This window comes from Euprymna scolopes, chromosome 3 (genome assembly GCF_053919585.1).
Source record: "Euprymna scolopes isolate OS-2025 chromosome 3, ASM5391958v1, whole genome shotgun sequence".
NCBI classification, from domain to species: Eukaryota; Metazoa; Mollusca; class Cephalopoda; order Sepiida; family Sepiolidae; genus Euprymna; species Euprymna scolopes.
Window position 1 is genome coordinate 193,382,501 of NC_136484.1, and position 20,791 is coordinate 193,403,291.

Sequence of the window (20,791 nt, forward strand, 5' to 3'; positions counted from 1 at the left end):
TAAATAGATTTCATTTGATGTAATATGTTAATGACTGTAACTCAATAATGTAGAAATGGTTTGAAGAATGCTATATATTTAAAGTCGGTATACAATATAATGTTTTCTTTGACAGAAGTATCCTAACATGGGCATTAATATTTCTTGACCAGGAGAGGTGTACACACATATGCCCTTTATATTTCTTTGATGATTAGGAGTTGTACACACAGACACACACACACAAACGCTACTACTTTATATATATATAGATTTGAAATAAAATATCTATTACTAATATTTACTCACTAGGTGTTCTTACACAGATCATCATCAGAGATTGCTTAGTGACAAAGACCAGTCATGTTATTATTTACTCACTAGGAGTAGTCATCATCATCAAAGGTTTCTCTTTAAGAACAAGTTCCAGTTTTCTGGATTCCACGTGATGCTCTTGTGTTTAACATCTGTAGCATTTTCTGCATGTCCAGTTTACATCTGTAGTTCATGTGTATTAATCTCCACATTCAAGGGTTTTCCTTAATATTTCAGCAGTTTTCATTACTATTATCCGTTGTATCTTATCGGCCATCCCTCTTATTTCGATCTCTTCCATTATCTTTTCAAAGTTTTTCAGTATTGTTTCTAGTGCTCATATTATTTTTGGTGTTATTCTGACTTTCTTTATCTTCCATATTCCTTTGAACTCTCTGGCCAGTTCAGTGTATTTGCTCAGCTTCGCCGTCTTGTTGATCTTCACTCTGTGGTCTGCTGGGACAGCGAAATCTACAATCTTACAAGTCTTTTCCTTCTTATCATCTGCTTGGATGAGTTTAACCGTTTGTATAATCATGTTCCATAGAAGTTTATGTTTATTTCAAGTACTGATGCCAGTTTGTGCTTATACTATTTGTCTGGATGTTCAAGATTCAGCATCTGCATAATTGCCAGTCTACTGCTTTCCACACTTGACCGTGTCTATTCTTATACTCTTTTTGGACTACTTTGCTGCATTCGCTTATTATGTGATTTGTTGTTTCATCTCTTTTTCCGCAGAGTCTACATTTGCTGTTTTTTTTTTGTGTCTTATCGATCCTTGTTTTTATGTAGTTGGTTCTAATCGTGTTATTTTGTGCGGTTGTTATTGGGGATTCAGTTTCTCTGTTAAGGTTTCTTTTTTGTAGCCATGTCAAAGTGTTTTCGTTAATCTCATTTTTTGTCATCCTTATGAATAGTCCATGTAGTTGCTTCTCTTCCAATTTTTCTTTTCTCATCTAATCCCTGGTTTCTTTTGTTTCTGTTTTATTTGTTTTTTCAGTGTCTTTTGCTGTAGTAATTATTCTTTCAGTGTTCTGCATCATTAATTATTATTAAGTATTTTACTTATTCTTATTCTTTTTTGTGTCATTTACGCAGTGCTCGATACTCATCAGCCAGCTCTCTTCCACCATCTTTTCACATTGAGTCGGTCAATATCATCCTTTGCATGTAGTGCATTGTCATGAATTTCCTGGTCTTCTGACCAAGATGCTTCAGTTCTTCATTGAATATTATTATTATTATTATTATTATTATTATTATTATTATTATTATTATTATTATTATTGTTGTTGTTGTTATTGTTATTGTTATTATTGTTATTGTTATTGTTATTATTGTTGTTATTGTTATTATTATTATTATTATTATTGTTATTGTTATTGTTATTGTTATTATTATTATTATTATTATTATTATTGTTATTGTTGTTATTGTTATTGTTATTATTATTATTGTTATTGTTATTATTATTTACTCACTAGGAGTATTCACACAAGCCATCATCAATGATTGCTATTTGAGAACAACTTGTGGTGTTCTCTGGAGTCTGAATGACAACAAGTCTACCTAGATTTCCAGTACTCTCCACCTCTTTTGAAAACTTTTGCATAAGAATTTGTGTTATCGCAAGAGCCACTTACCATTGGTCTTCACTGGAATTTGGGTGGCAATAGACCTCCCCAAGGTCCCAGTCCACTTTGCACTCAACCAGTGGAGGTTTAGCTAGTGCTTTCTCTCCTTGACTCTCCTCAATCGTTTGGTGTGGTGCCAGTTTATGGTGACACACACACATAAAGAGTTTATTCTAAACCCCTAATTGATGTACCATCCTTATTGAATAAACGAATTAATCTATGTACGTTAGTATATATTTCTAAATTGCCATTTCTTATTTTACTGAAACTCTGTTTATATATATATATATATATATATATATATATATATATATATATATATATATATATATTCTGCGTTTCATCCATCTAGGACTCTTCCCTGCCATATATATTAGGTTGTCCGGAAAATAATGGCCAATTTTAGAGAAAAAGGACTTATGAATCAAATAGGTGACACTAGACACTGAAATTAGTCAAAGTAGGATCCTTGAACAGCCATGCATTTTTGCCATCTATCAACTAGATAATTTATGCCTCGTTGATAAAAATTCTTTGGCTTAGATGCTAAGAAATCTTTGAAAAAAGATTCACCCTCTGCATTAGATCTAAAAGTTTTGTTTTAAAAAAGCGGCTAAATGCTTGAAAAAATGGTAGTCCGTGGGTGAAAGATCTGGAGAATAAGGAGGATGTGGTAAAGTTTTGTATCCCAAGTCTGTGAGTTTCTGCAGTGTCATTCTCGCAACATGAGGCCGCGCATTATCGTGGAGCAGGATTGGACCACCCCTATTCACTAATGCAGGTCTCAATTTTTGTAAATGATGATGCATTTCTTCGAGTTGATTGCAGTAAACCTCTGCCGTGATGCTCTGATTAGCATCCAGAAAGCTGTAATGAATAACACCAATTGCACACCACCAAACAGTCAGCATAATCTTCTGATGGTGAAACTTTGGCTTTGGAAAATGTTTGGGTGGTTCATCACAATCAAGCCATTGACCTGATCGTTTCCGATTATCATAAAGGATCCACTTTTCGTCACAGGTGACTATTCGGTGAAGAAATGGATCATTAATATTTCGCGAAAAGAGCATCGAACATACGTCAAAACGTCGAGCTTGTTGATTTTCATTGAGCTCATGTGGGACCCATTTGTCGAGCTTTTTCACCTTGCCAATTTGCTTCAGATGGTCCGACACTGTTGAACTGATGATACCAAATTCCCGAGACATTTCCCTGACACTTTGCCGTGGGTTTTGCTCAACAATGGCTCTAAAATTTTCATTGTCAATATTAGATGGCCGTCCTCTACCATCTTCATCTTAAAGGCTCTCATCACCACTACGAAATTTCTGAAACCACCTTCGTACTGTTCTATCACTTGTGATGCCTTCTCCCCATCCTATTGATATTTGCAGTTGTTTGAGAAGCATTGTTACCAAGCTTAAACTCATGCAGGAAAAGTAATCGTAAGTCTTCTTTTCTCATATTCCAAATTATGGGCTCATTCGCTCATAAAACGTTTTCTAAAAGAAAAAAGTAAGAAATTATTAAAGAGCACATATAAATCAATAATCATGTTGATGTTTACCTGAAATATAATAAAAATCCTATGATAAAATCCAATTTCAAAACAGACTTCCTGAAATGGCCATTATTTTCCGGACAACCTAATATTTTATAACTTACTAACTAGCTCTACATACGTATTGAACACTTTTGAAGTAAATACTTAAAGTTTACGCATGAATTTATACTTTCGTATATTAATTTTATGTGAGTAAATTAAGTAGTTATATATATATATATATATATATATATATATATATATATATATATATATATATACGAGGGATGTTCCAAAAGTAATGCTTCCTATTTTAATTCTGCCCGAATGCATAAGAGGGGATTGCTAATTATATTATCATGATGACTGAATTTCTGCATTCATGACCTGAAAGCTTCATCCCTCTGTTGCAGATATTAACAGTGTAAGACTTTAAGACCTGTCATGGACGTACATCAGAAGCAGAGATGCATCAATGATTTCTTCTAAACAAAAATATAATTAAACAGATCAACATTCACCAGCACCAGTTGAACGTTTACAAAGCTGATGCAGTTTATATCAGCACCGTTAGGAGATGAGTTCATTGATTTCAGACTTGCGACAGAGATGTGAGTGATACAGCATGCTCCAGACTTTTACAATGAAGGCATCAAAAAAGGCTGCCAAAAGTGCATTGAGAATGGTGGTGACTATGTAGAAAAACAAACTCTCGAGTACAAAAGGGCGCTCGTTTTAATCGTACCACTTGAGTCTTTCAACGTTTTAGTTTTTTAGTTAACCCTTTACCGCCAAATTGTACTTTAAAGTCGCCTTTCGCAAAATAATATTTCTTACTCTTATGGCTTGTCAGCCCAACTGGTCTTCAAAGTACAGGTCTATGCATGGTTCAACAAGTGAATGACGGGTTTATGTTCGTGCATCAGTTGCATGCTAACGTGTGGGGTTCATAATTTTAAAAATTTATTAATTGCGTAAAAACAATCTGGCGGTAAAGGGTTAAAATATAGGAAGAACAACCCTTGTGTGTTGGGTTGTTCGTCTTTTAATGTCATATTTTGTCCTACTAAAGATTTTTTATATTCATGTTCTTCAAATCCAGTATAAGAAATGGATTATTTATAAACTCGAGAACCTTTCATGTGGTCTAAACAAGCACATTATAAGCGTACACTTGTTTTTAACTAACTTATTTCTGTTGATGCTTCAACACAAGGCAGGTGAAGCTAGGCCTGTAGTCCTTGATATATCCAAAGCCTTTGAGAAGTTCTGGCATGAAGGGCTATTCATGAAAAATAAAACATATGGTATTTCTTGATGAATACCAGCGATGTGCAGATTTTTTTAGAGCAGGTGCTCAAGTAAAAAAAAATGGCAAAACGTATAGAAATGAATGGGTAATGCCTATTATACACTCCTCTGAAAAGGGCACTTTTAACACAGTAGTAAAAGGGGCAGGTGCTTGGGCACCCCTAGCACTACCCCTCTGCATGTTGCTGGTGAATACTTAACATAAGCAAATCCTTCCTAGAAGAGAAAAATCCAGGTTGATGGCCATACATCTAAACATAATATTAATGCAGGTGTGCCTCAGGGGTTGATTCTTGGAATTTTATTATTACTGATATTCATAAATGAACTCTCTGATAAAATTGTGTCTGAGATGGATAAATTTGCTGATGACACCATACTCTGTAATAGAAATGAAGGAAAAAAGCGAATGTACACATTTCTAAAACAATGGCAGAAACACAAGAAAACGACCTTCAGTCTGTAGTGGAATTGGGTCGTAAATGGTTAGTAACATTTAATGCTACTAAGACTAAACTTCTTTCCTTTAACAATAATCCAAAATCCTTCTAAACCACCGATTGTAATGACAAAAAACGTTCCACCTGAGACCTCATCCTTCAAACTCCTCTACATAACATTCATGAGCAATATGAATTGGAACAAATACATCGAATTACAAATTTCACACAAAGCTAATTTATATGTCTGGCAGTGTTCTTAGATAGGTTTTGTACAGAAATTCATCTGATAAGGATCAAAAATCGAAAAAATCTGGTCTTAGAAATAGTTTTTCTCCCTTATAGATAAAAAAAAAAAAAAAAGAATTTTTACAGGGGAATATTTTATGTTACACCACACAAGGGAAATAATAAAATCTCAGCAAATCATTTCTTCTTAAAAAAAAAAAAACAAACAGATTTATTGTCATTTGGATATATAACTCAGTGATAGAACAGTTGAATATGGAGCGAATGATCCCCTGTTCAAACCCGTGTGTACTTCACCATTTTATTTTAATTTTTTCGCACTAATAAGTTCAATTCACGATAAAAGAAGAAATACCATTTAAAATCATCACAAATTATTTCTTTGTTTGCAATATTTTGAAACTAAACATTAATCAGAAGTGGCTTTACAGAGCATTCATCGTCAAGTCCAAATATCAGCTGACGTGATATTGTAAACAAACACAGACGGAATTTGATAAACGACATTATAATTATTATTATTTTAAAAAAATTTTTTGCAAATTAGTCCACCAGACAAATTATTCCTCGTAATAAATAATATTCAATAGAGGATTGATTCTATAATAATACATATGCAATCTGCATAAATTAAAATATCACGTTTAAACGTATTGTATGACCGGGCAATGCCGGGCAACCAGCTGGTAAAGATTAAAACAGACATATAATCATACTAAACCATATGTCTAGAATCTTTATTCTAATTTTGATCAAAATCCATTCCATAATTTTGATTCTAGAAAATGTCTAAAAATTTCAGTTTTAAGCTTAAGGAGACTTAAGAAGAATTTGAAATACAAAGACTCTTCCTTAATTGTGTATAATGATTATGGGTCAAATTTAATGCAAATCTGAAATATTTGAATTTTCAAATGGGAGTTATGTCGATTACACGAAAGAAGCTGAAATTTGAGGAATATTTATTAATTGGTGTCTATAGTTAAAAGACCACAAAAAATCTGAAGGGCTTCTACCCTCCTCATTGCTTCCTTTGGATACAACTAAATTATACTAAATATAGCCCATATAAATCACCCTTACGCCTAGCAAGTGTTTTCCAAAGTTCATACTCCAACTTTAATGGATGATTAATTAGAGTTTGGAAATGTCCCAAAAAGAAACATTATTTTAAGTTTATTTTAAATTTTAATAATCAAATTTCTATGCGCATTTGATCTCGGAGGGATCATCCATACAACAGACGGTTTATAATCCACTTAAAAATTTGATGTAATTCAAAAACCTATAGTTTTTTGATATTTTAATATACATGAAGCACTTATCTAACCCCAGGGATGTCAACATCCATCTCCTGGTGACATCCTCCTGCCTATCCAACTTCTGATGACGTTTTTCCTGCCAATCCAACTTCTGCTGGCGTCCTCCTGTCCTCTCAGCTTTTAGTGAGGTCTTCCTGTCTTTTTAGCTCCCAGTGACATCCTCCTAACATTCCAGTTTCCAGAATCGTCCTTTACTCCAGCCAAGATTCTTCCAATGACTAAACCTATTCAACAAACATTGATTTCCTGACATTCTTGTCTCTTACTATCTTGCAATAAACACTCTATTTTCACCCTGTTCACCTGTAGTTGTCATTTTTTTGTCTTTCCCATTTTGTCCTTTTTTTGTCGATAGTATCTTGTGTCTTTTTTCTTAGTTGTAAAACCGATCATCGGCATCGCCCATGGCAACATACCTGCTAATTTACAAAAAAAAAATTATACTAAATAAATAAATAAAATTCGTCACAAAATAATTTTTCTTTTGCCATGGAATATTTACTGCCCCTTAATATATGCGTTTATAATCAACAAAATAACTATTTAAAAAACATTGAACCTTCATCCTTACAATTGAATTTTACCAAATACTTAATATAGTACAAGAACGCATGGCATAGTGGAAAATGTACATTATCAACTGCAAATAAAATATTTAGTGCATGAAGTACGTCGTAAAATTCTTCTAGAGGTTGAAGGTTCAATCCTCAATGTAAGCGATTTTGAGTTGACAGTAATTTTAGTTTTAGAAAAGAAATTTTGTTCCAAACAAAATGGCAGAATTAATCCAGATAAGCTTTGCATTATAAAAGCTTTGAATTATAAAAGCTTTGAATTATTAAAGCTTTGAATTATTAAAGCTTTGAATTATAAAAGCTTTGAATTATTAAAGCTTTGAATCATTAAAGCTTTGAATTATTAAAGCTTTGAATTATAAAAGCTTTGAATTATTAAAGCTTTGAATTATAAAAGCTTTGAATTATTAAAGCTTTGAATTATTAAAGCTTTGAATTATAAAAGCTTTGAATTATTAAAGCTTTGAATTATTAAAGCTTTGAATTATTAAATCTTTGAATTATTAAAGCTTTGAATTATAAAAGCTTTGAATTATTAAAGCTTTGAATAATAAAAGCTTTGAATTATAAAAGCTTTGAATTATAAAAGCTTTGAATTATTAAAGCTTTGAATTATAAAAGCTTTGAATTATAAAAACTTTGAATTATAAAAGCTTTGAATTATTAAAGCTTTGAATTATAAAAGCTTTGAATTATAAAAGCTTGGAATAATTAAAGCTTGGAATTATAAAAGCTTGGAATTATTAAAGCTTTGAATTATAAAAGCTTTGAATTATAAAAGCTTTGAATTATTAAAGCTTTGAATTATTAAAGCTTTGAATTATTAAAGCTTTGAATTATAAAAGCTTGGAATAATTAAAGCTTTGAATTATTAAAGCTTTGAATTATAAAAGCTTTGAATTATTAAAGCTTTGAATTATTAAAGCTTTGAATTATTAAAGCTTTGAATTATAAAAGCTTTGAATTATTAAAGCTTTGAATTATTAAAGCTTTGAATTATTAAAGCTTTGAATTATTAAAGCTTTGAATTATAAAAGCTTTGAATTATTAAAGCTTTGAATTATTAAAGCTTTGAATTATTAAAGCTTTGAATTATAAAAGCTTGGAATAATTAAAGCTTTGAATTATTAAAGCTTTGAATTATAAAAGCTTTGAATTATTAAAGCTTTGAATTATTAAAGCTTTGAATTATTAAAGCTTTGAATTATAAAAGCTTTGAATTATAAAAGCTTTGAATTATTAAAGCTTTTAATTATTAAAGCTTTGAATTATAAAAGCTTTGAATTATTAAAGCTTTGAATTATTAAAGCTTTGAATTATTAAAGCTTTGAATTATTAAAGCTTTGAATTATAAAAGCTTTGAATTATAAAAGCTTTGAATTATTAAAGCTTTGAATTATTAAAGCTTTGAATTATTAAAGCTTTGAATTATAAAAGCTTGGAATAATTAAAGCTTTGAATTATTAAAGCTTTGAATTATAAAAGCTTTGAATTATTAAAGCTTTGAATTATTAAAGCTTTGAATTATTAAAGCTTTGAATTATAAAAGCTTTGAATTATTAAAGCTTTGAATTATTAAAGCTTTGAATTATAAAAGCTTTGAATTATTAAAGCTTTGAATTATTAAAGCTTTGAATTATTAAAGCTTTGAATTATAAAAGCTTTGAATTATTAAAGCTTTGAATTATTAAAGCTTTGAATTATAAAAGCTTTGAATTATAAAAGCTTGGAATAATTAAAGCTTTGAATTATAAAAGCTTTGAATTATTAAAGCTTTGAATTATTAAAGCTTTGAATTATAAAAGCTTTGAATTATAAAAGCTTTGAATTATTAAAGCTTTGAATTATAAAAGCTTTGAATTATAAAAGCTTTGAATTATTAAAGCTTTGAATTATAAAAGCTTTGAATTATAAAAGCTTTGAATTATAAAAGCTTTGAATTATAAAAGCTTTGAATTATTAAAGCTTTGAATTATAAAAGCTTTGAATTATAAAAGCTTTGAATTATAAAAGCTTTGAATTATTAAAGCTTTGAATTATTAAAGCTTTGAATTATTAAAGCTTTGAATTATAAAAGCTTGGAATAATTAAAGCTTTGAATTATTAAAGCTTTGAATTATAAAAGCTTTGAATTATAAAAGCTTGAAGATGAACAGTAAAGTTCCTTCTTATATGAAGATGAAAAGTTATGTACTGAAATTCTTAAAATATACTGATATTTTATAGAGTGATTCCGGTTTCTGATTGGTTGGTAGCAGAGCGTGGTTTCATCTAATTGCTCAGTTCTTATTACCCGTCTATAAATATAATCTTCCAATTTTTTGTAATCATACCATCACAATTATGCCAAAAATATTGCAACAGATGACACTCAAAAAATTCAATTGCAAACTACTGTTATATAGTTGTGGAACAGAAGAGAAATAAACTGTTATCTATCTATCTATCTATCTATCTATCTGTCTATCTATCTATCTAATTGGAATAAAACAAGAGATGAGATGTGAAGCTATGTTTTGATAAAAGTTGTTAAAACATGTTGAGGTGTAAAATGAACAAGTTGAACCGGAAGACACTTGACCAGCATCGGAAGTATGTGTTTTTCTGTCATGTGTTCTGGTTAGCTGACAAAATAGATGAGTTGGAATTTGGACATCGAGCAGGGCAGATGGGTTAATGGTTGTCTCCCCCCTTTTGGGAGGGAGCTGACATGTCTTAAATTGGAGACTAAGAGAAACTCACAAGCAAAGATATTCACTTCCCATTCTTCTGTGATCGGCACCTGGGAAGTAATAAAAAAAAACTATATAAACTAACCATCGTCTTGGAGTTGAAATACATTCATCCACAGGTTCCAGCTTTCATCCAATGACAGATGAAAATTCCAGGTAAACCAAAAGACCAACGATGCAGTTGAAAAGTTGATGAGGTATGTCAAAATACATGTATGTTTATGTTATATCTGACACACACGCATGCAACACAGGCGATCATGGAACGTAAATAGACTGTAAGAGTCACAAATGGTTCAAATACTAGAGAACCCCACTATAGATATTTAGTAAAACGACACACAATCACATGACTTATATATGAACACCATCCTACAACATATGCCCTTTTTAGTGCCGTGACCAGAATGTTATACTACCTAGGACTTCTACCCAGTTATGACCGACAGAATGAAAACATGCTACCTTCATAGATTAAATAAAGGGTTCCATTTTAAATTTTCATTCAAAATTCACGAGTTCAGCATGAAACATCTGAAGAAGGTCAAGGGTTATATCAACTGAAACGTTGTGCAAGTTAAGCAATTACTGAGTATTGGACCAGTACTAAAAGCTCCGTCGTTTTATCGACCCTTCAGGTTAGCCTTAGATGCTAGCAACAGTGAAATTGGGTCAGTCACAAACAGAGGAAAATGACCGTCCACTTAGCTTTTACATGAGAAAATTGATTTCAAGAGTCATACTCTACGATAAAAAAGGAGGCATTAGCATTAATATGGAGCCTATTGCATTTTGAAATATATGTGATCTCTGCACATGACCCCATCACAGTTTATACAGACCACAATCAGTTGATCTATGTGAACTGAATGAAGAACAAAAACAGAAGATTGCTTTTATGGAGTCTTGCATTGCAAGAATTTCATTTGAGTATCAAGCATAGGATAACATAATAGCAGGTGCAAATTTGTTTTGCAAATATGAATTACAATAGAAGTAAAATAGAAAAAAAGAGAAATAATAGGATAGACAAAGAAATTAAGAAAGTTTTTTTTTCTATCATGTGATGTCAAATTATAATGAGCTATAATGCAGAAAGGGCCATGCGACTTCCTCCATTTTAGAGCTACCAGACACTCAGCCGAAATACCCTCATCTATCCGCTCATGAATTAAAAGCGATACAGAAACAGTCTAGACAGAGAAACACCCACCCAGCTCTCTCAGGCTCTTTCTTTCTCTCCCTCTCTTGCGCTCTCCCTCTCTCCAAAAGTAAAAAGGAAGGAAAAGATTATAATGAAAGAGGGTAATTCAAGGAATGAAACAGTAATGGCAGGAAATGAAAGCCACATACAACAAAAAGATTTTCAGAGAATCATTCTATGCATTAGATTGCACTTATTACTACAGATGGCCAAAGCACTGCATCTCATTAAATAAGCTATTATATGAATCCACAGCATATCAACCCACAAACCGTGCATCCAAGTCAACTCACACAGATGGCGAAACCAATTTAAGATTTTCCTGTATTATGGAGTAATACAAAGGGACTTTGTGAAACTTTATTTCACTCAAATATAAATAAATGTATATATGGCAAAGGTTTACAAAATCACCATGATGTAATTGAATGCATCGACCAGCATCATAAAGACCAAACAACAATCAACTTGGAACTTGTGCCAAATGACTAATGCAATCGTGAAAAACGAAGCTATAACAAATAAATGATCCACCGTCCAACTACGAGGGATTATTCGCTGAAGGAAAAAGCTAAAAAAGAAAGGGGCAATGTCGGTATAACCGAACAAAAAAGAAAAAAAAAGGAGAGAGTGAAAAACAAAAAGAAAAAAATATGGAGCAGCATATGGCTTATACCATTATTTTCCTATTCCTCGGAAACTCCGGAACTGGAGATATTATTCTTTTTTATTTTTTTGATATTTTGTTTTCCAGTTGCTGATTACGTCACCCAACTAAGTACTTCATGTTTCCTTTCATCCAATCGCAACATCCAAGCCCCCACCCATCCCCGTCGGACATTCAATCAGATTTTGCCAAATGACATTTATGCTTAAATGTTCTTTTTTTATTTTGACTCATTCAATCACTTCTTTATATCTTCTTAATATTATAATTATTTTTATATCTTATTTATTATTTTTATATCTTCTTAATATTGTAATTATTTTTGGTTCTTTGTCTTCGCCCCCCCCCCCGCCTTCTCTCGGTCCATTCAGTGTTGTATATAAACTCTGAAAGATTGAAATATCTACTCTAATAAAAGTATTCTTATGTATAAATCGATGGTTGTTTATGTGTTTTGTTATAATTGCCATCCATGTGCCTCATTTGGATACAGCGCTAGGATAAGTGATCTTGAACCAGACAAAGGTCACAACTCTCATCGCTGACATATCCTTTTATATTTCTTTAGTATTTATGTGTTGCAAGCAACATAGGGAAGAACTGCCAATCAGTAGAGTCATAGATTCTTCACAGGAGACCATGCCTAAACACTGGTTTCTCCGGGCTCATAACAGTTTGGAAAAATACTTTGCATTGTAATGAACCATTAAATATCCGATGTGTCCGATTCTGAATAGTGATACAAAATAGGGAAAAAAACACTTTAAAAAAATGTTTGCAAGCCGACACAGATCAATAAAAGATTCAATTTTCTTGCATTTAGTAAAACATACATTTTGTAAATTTGTTTCGTTTTGTTGTAAATTATAAAGAAGTTTTAAAACTTGCCACTTGGTATGATCAGATTTTCTTTAAAAAATATATATAATTCTTGTAATTTTGCAACATAAGTTCATTTTAAAAAACACTGAAAACTTTTTAAATAAAGTTTTGTCACATTTCAGTATCCCGGAAATCTGAGTATCTACTTTTATAAAACAAAAAAAATTTTGTAAATAAAATATTTGCATAAATTAGTAAAAGACTTTGAAACATATGGAGTTATACTTTGTTTCGTGTATTGCAATATAAAAAAAAAATCATGAAAGAGAAACTCCATTTAACACAAGCCAAACGATAAACATTTAAGGTTTTAAATAACTTTTATCAACAATAAAAGACTATTCATCACCTTTCAAAATAATACAAAGTTAGATGTTGGAAGAAACGGAAGAAAAAAGGAAGAATGTTCATAAAGAGTACCTATCACTTATTTCTTTTCAGTGGTCGAGTAGCGGTCACAAAGAGGAGTGTTTTCAGTTTTTATCACAAAAGTGGGGTAACTTCTTGCTTGACTACTCCTGTGTCCTTTTTTCTTGGTCTCTTGTTTCATTCTCTACTCGTTTATAAAAATCCTGGTTTTATATTTCTCCTTGCTGGTTCCCACAGACACGTTGGTTGTTAAATGTTATTTTTAGTGTGCCCTGCTCTCATTAGCTAATTAATTTTTATTATTTTTTTTCTTTTTGACCAGATGGGTGCATGGAGCCTATGCTTAGTGACTCGTTGACACACTTTGTCTGTGACAGTCGACGAGTGAACATCCGTTTGAGAGTTTTATTGCTTTCTTCATGAATCCCCACAGAGTACAAGGACCCTAGGAGATCAGAGGGATAAAAACAACAGCTTTCAGTCTACACCAGTTGACTTTGACAATAGCACAAGACATCTGTAAACAAAGATGAAATAAAACGAGTTGTTTGGTTTTCCACCAGCAAGATTTTTTTCTATTATTTACAAAACTTTTTAATAAACTATTTGAACAAAACATTTTAATAAACTATTTGAACAACACTTTTTAATAAAACAATTTTAACAAAACTTTTTAATAAATCTATTTGAACAAAACATTTTAATAAAACTATTTGAACAACACTTTTTAATAAAATATTTGAACAACACTTTTTAATAAAATATTTGAACAACACTTTTTAGTAAAACTATTTGAACAACACTTTTTAATAACACTATTTGAACAACATTTTTTGATAAAAATATTCGAACAACACTTTTTAATAAACTTTTTGAACAACACTTTTTAATAAAACTATTTGAACACTTTTTAATAAACTTTTTGAACAACACTTTTTAATAAAACTATTTGAACACTTTTTAATAAACTATTTGAACAAAACCTTTTAATAAAACTATTTGAACAAAACATTTTAATAAAACTATTTGAATAACACTTTTTAATAAACTATTTGAACAAAACTTTTTAATAAAACTATTTGAACAAAACATTTTAATAAACTATTTGAACAACACTTTTTAATAAACCTTTTAAACAACACATTTTAATAAAACTATTTGAACAAAACATTTTTTTTTTATATTACATTTTCACCACAAACAAGGCAAATTGCCACTTTGCTGTATGGGGATACTATCAGGGGCAACAACTACTGGGGTAATATGTAGGGATTTGGGCAGCAAGATATCGGTTCACATTGCACTTGAACTTCTGTACGTCAGTACTGTTGGGGAAGGAGGGACCTGGAATGGAATTCCAGAGTTTAGCGGTTTTGGGAAAGAAACTATTGGAGTAAAAAGATCTTTTACATCTAGGGATCTCTACAGTGTGGGGGTTTTAATAAAACTATTTGAACGAAACATTTTAATAAAACTATTTGAACAACACTTTTTGATAAACTTTTTGAACAATATTTTTAATAAAACTATTTGAACAAAACATTTTAATAAAACTATTTGAAAAAACATTTTAATAAAACTAAATGAACAACACTTTTTAATAAAACTATCTGAACAAAACTTTTTAATAAAACTATTTGAATAAACATTTTAATAAAACTATTTGAACAACACTTTTTAATAAAACTATTTGAACAAAACATTTTAATAAAACTATTTGAACAAAACTTTTTAATAAAACTATTTGAACAACACTTTTTAATAAACTATTTGAACACTTTTTAATAAAACTATTTGAACACTTTTTAATAAAACTATTTGAACACATTTTAATAAAACAATTTGAACACTTTTTAATAAAACTATTTGAACAAAACATTTTAATAAAACTATTTGAATAACACTTTTTAATAAACTATTCGAATAACACTTTTTAATAAACTATTTGAACAAAACTTTTTAATAAAACTATTTGAACACTTTTTAATAACACTATTTGAACACTTTTTAATAAAACAATTTGAACACTTTTTAATAAAACTATTTGAACAAAACATTTTAATAAAACTATTTGAATAACACTTTTTAATAAACTATTTGAATAACACTTTTTAATAAACTATTTGAACACTTTTTAATAAAACTATTTGTAACAAAACTTTTAATAAACTATTTGAACAAAACGTTTTAGTAAAAATATTCTAACAAAACTTTTTAATAAAACTATTTGAACAAAACATTTTAATAAAACTATTTGAATAACACTTTTTAATAAAACTATTTAAATAACACTTTTTAATAAACTATTTGAATAACACTTTTTAATAAAACTATTTGAACACTTTTTAATAAAACTATTTGAACAAAACTTTTAATAAACTATTTGAACAAAACTTTTTAATAAAACTATTTGAACACACATTTTAATATATCTATTTGAACAACACTTTGTAATAAAACGTTTTGAACAAAACGTTTTAATAAACTATTTGAACAAAACATTTTAATAAACTATTTGAACAACACTTTTTAATAAAACTTTTTGAACAAAGCTTTTTAATAAACTATTTGAACAACACTTTTTAATAAACTATTTAAACAACACTTTTTAATAACACTTTTTGAACAAAACTTTTTTATAAAGCTATTTGAACAACACTTTTTAGTAAAAATATTCTAACAAAACTTTTTAATAAAACTATTTTAACAAAACATTTTAATAAAACTATTTGAACAAAACTTTTTAATAAATCTATTTGAACAAAACTTTTTAATGAAACTATCTGAACAAAATTTTTTAATGAAACTATTTGAACAAAACATTTTAATAAAACTATTTGAACAACACTTTTTAATAAACTATTTGAACAAAACTTTTTAATAAAATATTTGAACAAAACATTTTAATAAACTATTTGAATAAAACTTTTTACCTAAAAAATCGGCGGATAATTATTTTATATTTTCATAGTTATATTCCTTTTTAGTAAAGATTTTAATTTAAAAAAAGAAGCTCGATTGTTAATAGAAGGAAAGGTTTATTTTTAAAAGATGGTGGAGGATAAATATTTATATTTTAATGTGAGGTATACGATGTGCTGGTTGTATTTTTATATATAAAAAAATCACTCACAATTACATTCTGTTTCAAAATGGCGGACCCTTAATTTAAGTCAAGTGAGATAAGTCAATTTGTCACGCTGAATTGGTCACACATTCTTCTATTTTAAAATATAGGATACAAACCGATAATTCGATACATTCTATTTTTAATAGTAACTCGATCATTTTTTTTTTCGCAATTGTTGGTGCCACGTAAGGCCGTAATAATGTTTTCACCTGAAATGTGTTGGTTTAAAAGATCACCGATCTACACAAACACCGTATTAAAAAAAAAAATTATTCATTTTTTAATTTTTCTCAACGAAAAGCAAAACGGTGTTTTTGGACCGCGCCCTCGCTGTATCATTTAACCGAAAACAAGATTTTATCATAAAGAATGCCATTTAAGAAAGGGAGGGCGGATCTGGAGCTGCCAGTTTCTCTTTCTTTCTTTTCTTTCATTCACTGAATTTTCCTAAAAACTAAAAGTGTACATGACCCCGAGAACACCCTCGGACCCCGCCCCTGGCCTTTCTTAACGCCACGAAAGAAAAAAGAAATATCGGCTCTTTTCTCCTTCTGAACAACAACAGAAAAAAAAAAAGAATATTTATTTTGAAGAACATTAAAACATTCGTATCTATTAGATATTAAAAGGAAAATGTCCTTATTGCTGCTGCTGCTTGAGATAGACGCAGTGAGTGCGTACGTGCACTGAGTCGCATGCACAATTTTACCGTTGTGAGATGAAAGCACTTTTGGTGCAGGAAGAACTTCCTGTTGGTTCTTTCGTATAATAGAGACGCGGCGTGGTTTAGGAGAACAACTAAACCTAAACATAATACTCTACTTGTGTGCATTTCAATGACGAATTGACGGTTTAAACGCCTCGAAATCAAGCTTTAATTTCGCACAAACATTTTGATTTTGTGTGTGTGTGTGTGTGTGTGTGTGTGTGTGTGTGATCTTCAAGTTTCGTCACTCAGTGTTTACAATGGTTTTGCGCGGAGCTATCATCTGCAAAATGAAATGAGTTCATTTTTTTTTCAAATTTGATTTTTTAAGTAAACGAACTGAAAAAATTGTTAACCCAATTTTGTTGTTTTATTTGCTTTTAAAAAAATGCAATTTATGTATATATATATATATATATATATATATATATATATATATATATATATATATATATATATATATATATATATATATATATATATATATATATATATATATATATATATATATATATATATATATATATATATATATATATATATATATATATATATATATATATATAGTATTGGAAGTTCTTTAAAACCCCCCCCCCAAAATTTTTTTTTGTCCTTCGTAGGAACATTATTTTTCCAGTAGTAAGTCAATTAATTCCCGTCGCTGACTAGTTTTACTTAAATGAAAAAAACAAAAAAAACAATAGTACCAATGTTTTTCCACTGTTTCGGATATGTGCATTTGTTTTTATAGAATTAAAGTTATGAAAAAAGACAGAAAATAAGAAGACGAATGTCAGCATCAGGTGACAAACGCTTCCATATATGGTAAGGATGGAGGTGCTGGGAGCCCCAGTTATCAACCAATCACATTGCAGAATACGATCAACGCCCATCCCCCTTCTCCTCATGAAAATTTTCGGTTTTCCTCATCGCAATCTCCATTTCTAAAATGTCGTCATTGAAAGATGAAAATATATCGAACATGATGTAATATAACATTAGGTACCTGTACAGTTTAATCAAGGCATTAAAGAAATGAAAATATAGAAAAAAAAAAAAGGTTAAATTGTACGTATCTGTTATGGAATGAAGTTCTCCGAAAAAAAAATTCACTTAATTTCATCAAGTAGTTTTTGTTTTACAACGAAAAAACAATTTGTTATGATAGCGAGCAAAAGGTTCGATTTTTAGGAAGAAAAGCTAGTATTAAAGATGGATAGGGAGTGCCGGCGCTTTAACTGGAGTTATCTCCCCGTGGTGTTTGTAAACTCCAAACAAAAATTAAGAAAAAAAACAAAGATGTCTGCCTTCAACCTGCTGTCATAAAAACGTGTTTTCCGCTGTAAAAAAAACTTCGATCAAATTAAGTGAAATTTTTTTCCGGAGATCTTCATCTTCACTTGACAACGGATACGTTTAATATTTTTTCGATATTTTCATTTTTTTAATGTCTTGATTAAACTGTAAAAGTACTTCTTCTTCTTCTTCTTCTTCTTATTCTTATTCTTCTTATTATTATTATTATTATTATTATTATTATTATTATTATTATTATTATTATTATTATTACTTTTCTTTTAAATTTAATCGGTTTTATTTTGTGAAAAATATTTTTTTAAAGAGAGAGGAACTGAAAAGGCACATATTTAAATTTTTATACTAGAAGTTCAGAAGAAAATAGAATTTCCTAAAAATACTTTCGACTTTTAATTTCTATATTTCAAAAAAAGAAGGAATACCTTTACGGTTACTTTTTACATTTCACTTCCGGTTACTCTTTCGTTTTGAATTGATTTTTTATGGCATATTTTGTTTATTAAATTGTTAGATGAAACTACAGAGTAGGTAGAAGAAGCCTCCCTCTTCTCATATTTCTGTAAATAGTAAGAAAAACAAGGCCTATTGTCACTTGTGACATAAGAGGCTACTATTTGGGAACGTGTCAAACAAGGGACTGTGGGGAGTTGAGCAGCGAGATGTTTGTTCACATTACATTTAATGTTTTGCAGGTAAATACAGTTTGGGAAGCAGGAGGAAAATTCCAAAGTCTAGCAGTCCGAGAGAAGAAACTATTAGAGTAAAAGGCTCTCCCGGCATCTAGGAACCTAACCAATAAATGGATGGGACTTTGCTGCTTTTCAGGTTAATACAAAAGTATATACGTAAAGGGGACACATGTACTATGCGTTCATCAGAGCACATTCCATTAAAGTACTTGTAAAACAGACAAAGGGGTGTGGCATTCTGACGATGGAACAGAGATTAGAGCTTGATCAATAGATCGGAACCTATTAGATTTGAGATTCTTTTTTGAACTCTGCTAAGTGTGAGAGATTGATGGCAGATGCAATAACCCAAATGTAGCAATAATACTCCATGCATGGTTTTGTTGAGATATAGGACACACTCAGGTGCGAGTAATTTTCTACCAAGGTAAAGGAAGCCCACTTTCTTTGCAGCAGCCTATGCAATGTCACACAAGCATTGGGGTCGGCAGTTGTTGAGAGTGGCCAATGGCCTTATGCTGACAAATATGAGGAGATACATGGGTGGTTTTAGATACTCTCTGGTGTGAGTAATTTTCTAGTTTGAAAAATAAATAACGAAAATTCATTCTAATTTCGAGTCCGAATAAACCAATTTAGAAAATTTCTGGGAAAATAATTATCAAGTTTCTGAAACTATTTCAATGATAATTAGTAAATTAAAATCTTAATACACTGAATTAATGAAGATGTACACACTTTTCTGCATATATAATATTTTGATAGCAGAAAATCCCCTCTGGACTAAAGTATCATAGGTCTGCAACAACAGATGCCACGTGCAAATTTATTATGTCAAGACTATTAGCCACTATCTTATGCAACTTTAGAACATTTTAGACACATTTAGTTGTTACAATAAAATCTTACATTTCCTCTTAGGAGCAACATCACATTTGCAACCATCTTTAGAGGAATTAATACCTATTTTCCCCTCTAAATATCAAGTCCTCCTATCGTTCCCAGTCATCAACGGGAAGAATTCTGTACTTTCGATAGATATGAGGTTTCACCCTTCATAACTGGATCATAAACTCAAATACATAACAATCTTTCCCTTTTCCAAGCCAAAAATAATAAATCTCCCCAGACTAATTCTGCTCAATCTGATTGGTTGAGCTCTGAACTTTCCTATTAATGACATTTGCATGCTAAATGAACGCTAATGTACCATTCAAATATGGCGTCACAATGATGCCTACTTTTGCCCTCTGAGTAAATTGCTGCATTCATTTTCTTATATTTTACGGCATCAGTTTGCATTCTCTCTCCCTCTCTCTCTCTCTCTCTCTCTCTCTCTCGCTTTCTCTCCCTCTCTTTCTCTCTCTCTCTATCTCTCTTGCTCACTTTTTACAATTCTTTTTACACCGAAGAAAAAAAAAATTTTGCAGTGAAGGCGAAGAAAAAACAACAAACATTTATTTCCTCTCTCTGTTGCACACTCACTTTGTACAATTGTTCTAGTAATTAGAGTTTTTACAAACATATATTTTTTTTTAATGTACTTTATTTAAATATACTTAACTTAAACCTGTGCCTACATTACGATCATCACCAAATTAAAAATAAATATTCTAACAAGATCATCTACTGAATTCTCGACATTGCGCACAGGTTAACTTTTTTTTTAATGGATGGGAGATAAATTTGTACATTAGGTCCACTTCCACAATTTTCTT